This window comes from Lactuca virosa, chromosome 4 (genome assembly GCF_052849685.1).
Source record: "Lactuca virosa cultivar CGN04683 chromosome 4, Lactuca_virosa_CGN04683_v6, whole genome shotgun sequence".
Taxonomy (NCBI): Eukaryota; Viridiplantae; Streptophyta; class Magnoliopsida; order Asterales; family Asteraceae; genus Lactuca; species Lactuca virosa.
Window position 1 is genome coordinate 333,024,949 of NC_136429.1, and position 10,416 is coordinate 333,035,364.

Genomic DNA, 10,416 nt, shown 5'->3' on the forward strand with positions numbered 1-10,416 from the left:
TTAGAGTTCTTGTGTACAGAAAATTCCAAGAAAATCCTAATGGCTTCTATTCTTGCAACAGGTGCAAAGGTTTCATCGTAGTCTATGCATTCTTGTTGCGAGTAGCCTTTGACAACCAGTCTATCTTTATTTCTGATGTTGACTCCATCTTCATCACTCTTGTTTATATAGACCCATCTTAAACCAATAACTGATACTCCTTCTGGTGTTGGCACTGAGTCCCATACGTTGTTGCATTCAAATTCAGCTAACTCTTCTTGCATTGCTTTTACCTAATCTGCATCTTGTAGAGCCTCTTTGATTCCTTTAGGCTCTATCATGGATAGAAAGCTTGCATATAAGAATTCATTCTTGGTTGTTGAACGAGTCACTACACCCGAATCTATATCACCTATGATTTGTTCGGCTGGATGATCCTTTGTCCATTTTGTAAGATGGTTTTCCTTAAGAATTTAAAGGGCACAAACTGTCTCATATTATTCTTTTGGATGAGGGGGGTAGTTAGTAGTGAATGTTCCTTCAAAAAGATCGAATTTAAATAGTTTGGAACTACCTAAAACAGGTGGTTCCCCCTCAACTATTGCATGCTTGAGTTCAACAGATGGAGTGGATGTGAAGGAACTTGAAGGACTGGAACAAGTCGAGTGGGGTTACTCCTGAAACCATGGACTGGATGGTTGGGAGGATTATAAAGTACCTTTAAGAAGGAACCATTCAAAGGTGGTTCCCCCCTCAAAAGATGCAGTGATTGGTGTTATGATTGGTCTAGATTGATGATGGGATGTTGGGGTAGATGATTTATAAGATTCTAAAGGACTTTTAGGAATAGAATCATTCGAAGATTGTTCCCCCTCAACCTGATATTTGGTGGAACTGGAGTCTTTTGATGGTTGATGAGGTTGAGAGACATCAAGAGAAGCTAACTTGCTGACTTTTTCGGATTCTAAGGAAGAGGGTTGAGTTGGAAAGAGGAATTCGAAATCTACTTCAATAGCATGGACTGGAGTAGAAGTATTAGCAGGTGATGGTTGGTTTATTTTATCAAAAGGTACTGCCATTTGAGGACCAAAGTGGTTTGGATCCACAACCCTCACATAGATTTTGTCAAATGTGACATCACTACCTTCCTCTATCACCCTGGTTTGCTTATTCATAACTCTATAGGCTGCAACATAAAGGCAATATCCACAAAAGATACCTTCATCAGCCTTGGCTGAGAATTTGCCTAGTTGATCCCTATTGTTCTTGATGTAGCAACTGATGGGTTTTGAGCATTCTAACACTCCTAAGTGTACATGCAACCCTAAATACCTTGGATCTATGTTTTCTCTATTATACATGCAAATATGATTATCCAAGGTATTATCCTAACTAGCATACCAAAACATTGATACTAGGATACTAAAATAGATAGAATACATACCTTGTTGTTGTTGCTTAACTCCATGAAGCTTGAGAGCCTAGTGCCCCAAGTGTGACACCTCAAATGGTTCACACAACATCATGAACTCTTGGAATAACCATGAGAAGAAGACATACATGTTCAAATCGGCTAGCCCTCAAAATATGTATCACTAGTGCCAATTTCTTGAACTAAAGGGGTTCTTATATAGTGTGGCTATTAGGGTTACACCATGTAACTCTTGACTTTACCCATTCCTTATGCTCCATGGGTTTTAACCTCCATGGAGTATCCATGGATCACCACATGGGTTAAACCCAACATAAAGGAATCTTGGATCATAAGCCCACATATATAAGAATGAATGATTTACACAATCAATCCCCATATATTTAATTAGTCTCTTTTTATCACTAAATTAAGTCCAAATTAATTCTTGATCAATACTAATTAAATAACATGATTTCATATTAATATATTAGAACTTATAATATATTAATATGTCACAAAATGTCTTTTCCTCATAAACGGTCTATCCAAATGTTCCGATGCCATGCAACCCAAATGGACCATGCCGAGTCGGGTCAAGTACATACCAATTATAGTTATGGACTTAGACACTAATCCAACAGTCTCCCACTTGGATAAGTCTAAAACTATTATTGCGTATGACTTCAGGAACCAACTGGCAATCGTAGCTCTCAAAAGCCGCTGTCGAACTCTGACCTTGTAGATGAACTCTGACCTTTGTCAATGACTTGTCTATTAGATAAGGGATCATATATTCCTCAATTCTAGATATCATATGGACTGAGACATGGATTATAATCATTCTCTCTGTCCATTTGTTGTTTCCCGATTTCCGATTTATGACGACTGACTAATTGAACAAATCAAATCAGTCCTGGCTTGGCCGAGCACTTCCATTTGTCATCATCAAATCATCGAGGGGCCCACAGATATCGCTTTTATCCCGAAGGTAAAAGGAATGGATAAACTTCGACTCATATGGCTTGTTCTACTACTTGTTGAATCATACACAAAGGCACGTTTTATAACACCGAGTTACCGAATGCGTTTTCGTGCAATCAATGTACAACCAACTCATAGTAACAACTCATATCTCTAGGTTTGAAGAATATAAGATATTATCGTCTCATGATCACTCGTGATAAAATCCATGAAGTGATTCCAATGAGCGCGGGTTGAATCCAATACTCAGAACTTATGAGCACTCATGAGTGTTGTAGCCCCTTGTCCAACATCTTAGACCTCTACAAGCCAACCCATGACAGTCTTGATTCATATCTACTTCCAACATATGACCGACTGTGGATAGTTTGAATAACTTAGTCAATCAGGAAGAACGACCTAGTTATTCTGGAAGTCAAAACATGCAAAATGAAACACAATAATAATAGAATCTAATATGGTATCAAAACCTATGAACATAAATAAAACACCTTTTATTTATCACCATATGATTACACATTATTCATTGTATACTGTTTCAGCTATCAACTTTATTCTTGAATTTAAAACAATAGTTGTCCCATGCTCCAAGCATGTACACTATGTTTTCTAAACACTAGTCATGACATACACCAAGTATGCATACTATGTTTGTCTATGATCTTCACTTTGTGAATTAGATCAATTGAACATAACTCCAATGATCCTCTTTCACATTCCCAAATCCTTACTGCAAATGCAAGAATTCCAAATTCATGCCATTTACTGAAATCTGTTAAATTCTAAACTTATATGCATTGATCCTCCTGTAATGATTATGCACAGAGTCAGAAAGACTTGACAACAACCATTACAGAGCATTCCAAGGAGATCAACTCCTTGGAAACATCCTTTTTGCATTAAGTTTCCTAATCTTACACAGATTGAATAATTTCCAACTTTGAAACATTTCCATATTCCATTTTGACTATCACTTCTGAACAAGAGTTGCCTCCTTACAGATTATGTCAATATGGTCCTTCCAGAATTAACACTATACTTCCAACTGTCCTTGAGCAACCAATCTTTGGTAAACCTTAGATTGTCCTCGATAATTGCTTAATCCTTTTAGTCATATCCAGTTCTAGACCTTTTCCCTTCTTAATGCCCCAGGCATTTGGAAAATTTTAGAAAGGATAAATATAGCACATGTAATCGATCCTATATCCGAAGCATATGGGACACGAGTCATGATGTCTCACATAAAGACTAAACCAGTCTTTTGCTATAACATTTCCATTTCTATTTGCCAAGTTCTCATAATTCAGATTATGAAAAGGGATGTCGTAATCATAATCGAATTTTAGAACGCAAATAATGGACCCATATATAGAATTTCCTTATGTTGAGTCATTCCAACATGAAATTCATATATATATCCTTGACTAAATACGACTTAAAACCTCAATCTAAGCTTTTATAATTGAAATGAAGTATAATGTCCTCTCCCTTAATTATAGCAAAACAACTTAACCCCTGCAGCCTCACGAATTGAAACTTTTGTTTTCTATAATTAACATTACTAACTTGCAATCTTTATCATAATTATCATGCTCCCACTAACATGATGATTATTAGCATAACACTCATGCTCCCACTAGCTTTGACATGTAATCAGAAATCAGCTGGACTTCTAGAAATCAATACTTTATTGACTTTCTTACCAAAGTTCAGATTTCTGATACTAGATTGCTTTGATAAAACTTTATCAATATCATACACCTTATCTTAGATAGCTCACAGGTGTGTCTAAACAATTTTAAGAACTATGAAAAGGGATGTCGTAATCATAGTCTCGATTGTTTAGACCTTTACCACTTCTCACAAGTCCATGTTAGTGTGCTGGTTAACCACACACGCTCCACTAACGACTTTGAGAATGCAAATATCACAATTGCTATCTAGCTAAAATCTACTTAGTGAAAGTGTTTCCTCACCATCATTTTCATGAATCGGAGAGAAACCTTATGACACTTAGATTTTATGGTGTATGAGTTCCTATCCATATAAATTTTGTCAAAACCATAATCACAAGACAAGGTTACTGACAAATCCACACTTATATGGATTAAACTTGCGCAATCTTAAATTCTTGCCATTTGGCAGCTCAAGGGCCTGCCATTGCTTCCAAGTAGCTGTGCAACCAATTGAGAACTCTCAGAACTCCTATGCAAAGCCAACTTGAATAGGCACAGACATGTCGACACGATAGGTTATAAACCTCAAGTCGTGTGCTAATGAAGAACTTTAGGTTTTATTCTTGATTAGTTCTTGAGACTTTCAAGACCTTTAAGACTCCCACTGTCCTCTTGACATATAAGACTTTCTTGTCAGATATTCAAGAGATAGTGTGGATTCTAATCAAGACAAACACTTCACACAATTGGCCTTAGTTGGTCTTTGTTTTATCCAAAACATCACAACTTACCAATTTCAAATGTACAAGAGTAGAAAACTTTTACTCTTACATTTGACAAGTGTTTTAAACCTTCTTTAAGACATGTCACTCAAGTTACAATCTTAGAGTATAACTCTAAGAATTGTTTTTGGAACGAAGTATAAATCATCTTCTTGATTTAACCACTTCAACAATTCATAGCTCCTCTTCTTAGCTACCAGAATGCACTTAGAGGATGAATTGTGATAAGGTCTCTTAATCATTAAGATGATTATATAACATGATACTAAAGTACTCTCCCATCTTTTCAGATTTGAGAAACTTTTATCTTTCTGCCTAAGTTGATTCTTCTTATTCGCTCTGCCATACATTGAAACCTTTTCCAATGTCTCAGGATTACACTTAAGCTTGTAAGTATAACCATATTTACTGAATTTTAGTAAATAATGACGAATAGTCTTAACGATTATTTGTGGTGGGCTTGATCAGTGCACAAGAATGTGTACTCGATCCTTTACTTGACTCACACATCCATGTGAACAAGTAGTTAGTCTTAATTTTTCCAATGCTTGAAAGTTCTTATTCATCATGCTGTACAACTTGCATGATTCCAAGTTTCTATCCAACTGAAACTTAGGTGATGAGAATCTTTCCTTATTTGGTAAATTTAGACACTACCACAAATGAAAGAATCAAATTCATATTTCCACTCTTGCTCTTAATGGAATCTTATAAGCAACAAAAGTTTTCACAAATGCCATTGTTAGGATATTTTAAAATAAATAAAATCAAAAAAAAATTTTCTTTTATTTTAAAACTTTGCGGAAAAACTATCCTTACAATGCAAAAGCACATGAAAACTTTGTTGTTATTTATTCCTAAGCAATATATCATAACTCTTAAGAAGTAGCTCAAGAATCCGATCTTCAAACTATGCGATAGAAATCCATCTATGCCATCAGATTCAGCATATTCTTTCTTTAAGTTTCTTCACTTTTTCTTTGATTCTTAAAACATCAACATGTGACCCAGTCACATCATGTATCAAGAATCTCAGAATAGAAACTTAGCAGAGTTAGATAGTGGACTTTACCCGAAGTAGAGTCAAACTTATTGACTTTAATATCCTTAGGTAAATTTGGCAGCTTCGCAACCAATGCCCCTTTCTTTGGCAATAGACCCTTGATAATGGGACTATCTCAGACTTAGCCGTTCTCTTTACCATTTGGTCAACCGAGTTGACTATGGCCGATCCCTTTCCATTGGGAATAGAGAGCTTTACTGGATATCCAATGTCATCATTGTCAATGTCCATAAAGTTTTAGGAAGTTGATCTTAGCAAATAGATAAGATCATTAAGGGTCTTGTCATAGTCTGTTTCATAGGAGTCCAAAAGGAACTCACTATGTGACTTAGAAAATAGTTGAGTCACCAACTTTCTCAAGACTTTGACACCCAACTCTCCCGGCTTATCAATATCTGACTACATCTCCAAGATGTGATCACATATAGACCTTTGCTTGAGTGACCTTAAACTTTTCAGGAACTTGTGGGTTAGGGAGAATAATTGGAGGAGGTGAAAGAAGTATGATTTCCATGGGACATCATCTTCATTTAGGAAAGCTTGTTTCAAGAGATTTGGGAAGATCATCTTTTGGGAGATATTCAAGAGAGTTGATTTAAAGTCCTTAATATAACACCCAATATGAAATATTAAGGCTGGGACCCAACAACCTATTTATAACTAGAAGAGGGATGCCGTAATCCAAGTTATAAAATAGTTGAAGGTAGGTAAATGACGATTTACCAATTTCCACCATGAAAAACGAAATATAATTAAGTTTTAATTGGATTTGAAACTCCTTGATCTTTTGAGATACATTGAACTTTCAATGGCATGTTTGAATCTCGATTGTGCCCTCTCAAGTTTGTGACTGGGATGCCGAGGATCACAAACAAGGTGTGAATAACCATGCAAATTGACTTGGTACCCTTAACTTTATCACCTAATCGATGCGCCGGTTAACCACACACGCTCCACCGATCTATAATAGAGTCAAGTTACCCTTTGCCACTCTTACTAGTCCTTATTAGTGTGCCGGTTAACCACACACGCTCCACTAATGACTTGGTAAGGTACAAAGTGTAATTTCATGGGTTAGCATCTTTTCACATTTTCCTAAGTAACTAAGATTGGGAATGTACAAGTGTTTAGTTACTTAGTATTTATCATTAATACTTTTAATGAAGGGAGAATTATAGTCCTTTCCTACCCGTTCGGCTAACGACCCTCCACCAGTCAAGGAAGCGGTGGGTGAGAGTGGACACCCATTAAACTGCCATTTTATAGGCAGTAACCTTATACCCCCCTTATAGACCGGCTTCGTGAATGAGGCCTACTAACGGTAAGATTGACTTTATCTTATACATATCTATATAATTAAAATTATAATAATAGTATAAGGGTTTGAATTTTAACTTTTAAAATTCTAAGGGCTAACTTGGAATTAAAGTATTCATAAGAGAAAACTTTTCAAATTCCAAAACTTGAGGGCAAGTTTTGAAACTATTCAAAACCAATTAATTCCATAACTTATGTGTTTAAAGTAGTTTTAATTAAAAAAAAAAACTCTTCAAGTTCCATAACTTGAGGACAAGTTATGGAAGACTTTAAACTAATAAAAGAATGTAACTTTTCTTTATTTTGTAATTTATGGAATTAATTAAGGTTACACATTTTATTACTTAATGAAGTGACTCTTGAACCTCCATAACTTGAGGACAAGACTCTTCATTTTTGTAACCATTACCAACTTTTATGAGTTTTATGAAACTTAAATGTGACTTTTCATATAACTTGAGGACAAGTTACAAAAACACATTTTAGAATCAACCCTTAGATTAAAATGGATTGAAAACACATAATCAATTAACTTTTCTATTAATCTAAGCAACCCATAAGAACAAGATAATTTAATCAAACTTTTTCATGTAATTAGCCTAATCACTAAACTAATACAAAACATGAATCTATTGACAATTATCTTTGAAATTGGATTAGTATGAACATTACCACATCAAAAACAGGATTATAGGTTCAAAAACAGCTTATGGTAATGTTCCTAGTCCATTTCTAGCCAAAAAACTCGAAGATATGCTGTCAGGGGCTCCTACTCGTCGAGTGTATCAACCTACTCGCCAAGTAGGATGATTTTCTTCATTGACTCGGCGAGTTCATCAGTGGACTCGGCGAGTCCAGTGCCCAGAATGCCCGAAATTCGACTTTTTCAGCATTTTTCAGCAATTTGCATCAAGTATAATTGAAAACAAGCCTAGGCTCTGATACCACTGTTGGGTTTTGAGCATTCTAACACTCCTGAGTGTACATGCAACCCTAAATACCTTGGATCTATGTTTTCTCTATTATACATGCAAATATGATTACCCAAGGTATTATCCTAACTAGCATACCAAAACATTGATACTAGGATACTAAAATAGATAGAATACATACCTTGTTGTTGTTGCTTGACTCCATGAAGCTTGAGAGCCTAGTGCCCCAAGTGTGACACCTCAAATGGTTCACACAACATCATGAACTCTTGGAATAACCATGAGAAGAAGACATACATGTTCAAATCGGCTAGCCCTCAAAATATGTATCACTAGTGCCAATTTCTTGAACTAAAGGGGTTCTTATATAGTGTGGCTATTAGGGTTACACCATGTAACTCATGACTTTACCCATTCCTTATGCTCCATGGGTTTTAACCTCCATGGATCACCACATGGGTTAAACCCAACATAAAGGAATCTTGGATCATAAGCCCACATATATAAGAATGAATGATTTACACAATCAATCCCCATATATTTAATTAGTCTCTTTTTGATCACTAAATTAAGTCCAAATTAATTCTTGATCAATACTAATTAAATAACATGATTTCATATTAATATATTAGAACTTATAATATATTAATATGTCACAAAATGTCTTTTCCTCATAAACGGTCTATCCAAATGTTCCGATGCCATGCAACCCAAATGGACCATGCCGAGCCGGGTCAAGTACATACCAATTATAGTTATGGACTTAGACACTAATCCAACAGCAACGACAACCAAAGATGTGACAGAATTTGACATTAGGCTTCCTCTTGTTCATTGCTTCATAAGGAGTGACTTCAAGCATGTTGTTGATTAGGGATCTGTTTTGAGTGAAACGAGCGGTTGCAGTGGCTTCGGCCCAGAAGTATTGCGGTAGGTTTATGAAGATCAACATGGATCGAGCACCTTCACATAGTGTCTGGTGCTTCCTTTCAACTACACCATTCTGTTGTGGAGTGTAGGGTGCAGAAAAATTGTACTCGATGCCTTTGGATACAAGAAAGATATATAAGGTGTTGTTCTTCAATTCTCCACCATTTTCACTTCTCAGCCTTCTAAGTGGCTTGCCTACCCTAACTTCTATGTAGCAAATGAAACTAATCAGCTCATTTGTGGTTTCAGATTTGTTTTGCAGAAAGTAAACCCAAGTGAATTTGGTATGATCATCAACAATCACAAGGATGTACCTCTTACCACTTAAGCTATGAACTGTAGTGAGACCACATAGATCAATATGCATAAGTCGAAGAGGTTCAGATACACTATGTTCTATTATACTTTTGTGCGGCGATTTGGAAAATTTGCCTTGTTTACAGGCAGCACAAAGTATATCATTGTCAAGTTTTAACAATGGTAGTCCTCTCAAAAGATCCTTTCCAATGAGTTTGTTTATATAACCAAAGTTGAGGCGAGAGAGTCTTCTATGCCACAACCAACTGATATCAGAATCAGCTTTGGAAAGAAGACAAATATCTGGGGTTCCCTCAATTAGTTCAATATCAACAAGGATATGCTTGTTGGTATCCATAATAAAACTCTTGGTTTTATTGAACAAAAACTCATGATCATTGTCACATAGTTGTGCAACACTGATAAGGTTATGCTTAAGACCATCTACGTGATGGCTAAGGTGTCTAAGTCCATAACTATATTTGGTATGTACTTGAACCGATTTGGCATGGTCCATTTGGGTTGCATGGCATCAAAACAATTTGGATAGACTTTTGTGAGAAGCGTATATTTATGATTCATTAATATATTATAAGTTCTAATATATTAATATGAATTATTTAATTAGTATTGATCAAGAATTAGTTTGGAATTAATTTTGTGATCAAAAGAGATTAATTAAATAAATGGGGATTGATTTGGTAAATCATTCATTCTTATATGGTGGGCTTATGATCCATAGTTATTCATGTTGGGCTAAAACCATGTGGTGACCCACGGATACTCCATGGAGTCTAAAACCCATGGATCATGAGGAATATGGAAAGACATGAGTTACATGGTGTAACCCTAATGTGCACACTATATAATGAAGCCTCATCCAAGCAAAATCGGACTAAGACATATACAAGTGAGGGTTAGCCGATTTTGGTGCATTAGAATCTTCTCTCAAGTTATTCCAAATGTTGGTGGTGTTGTGTGAAGCATTTGAGGCATCACATTTGGGGTGCTAGGCTCACAAACTCTTAAGGAATCAAAGGTACAA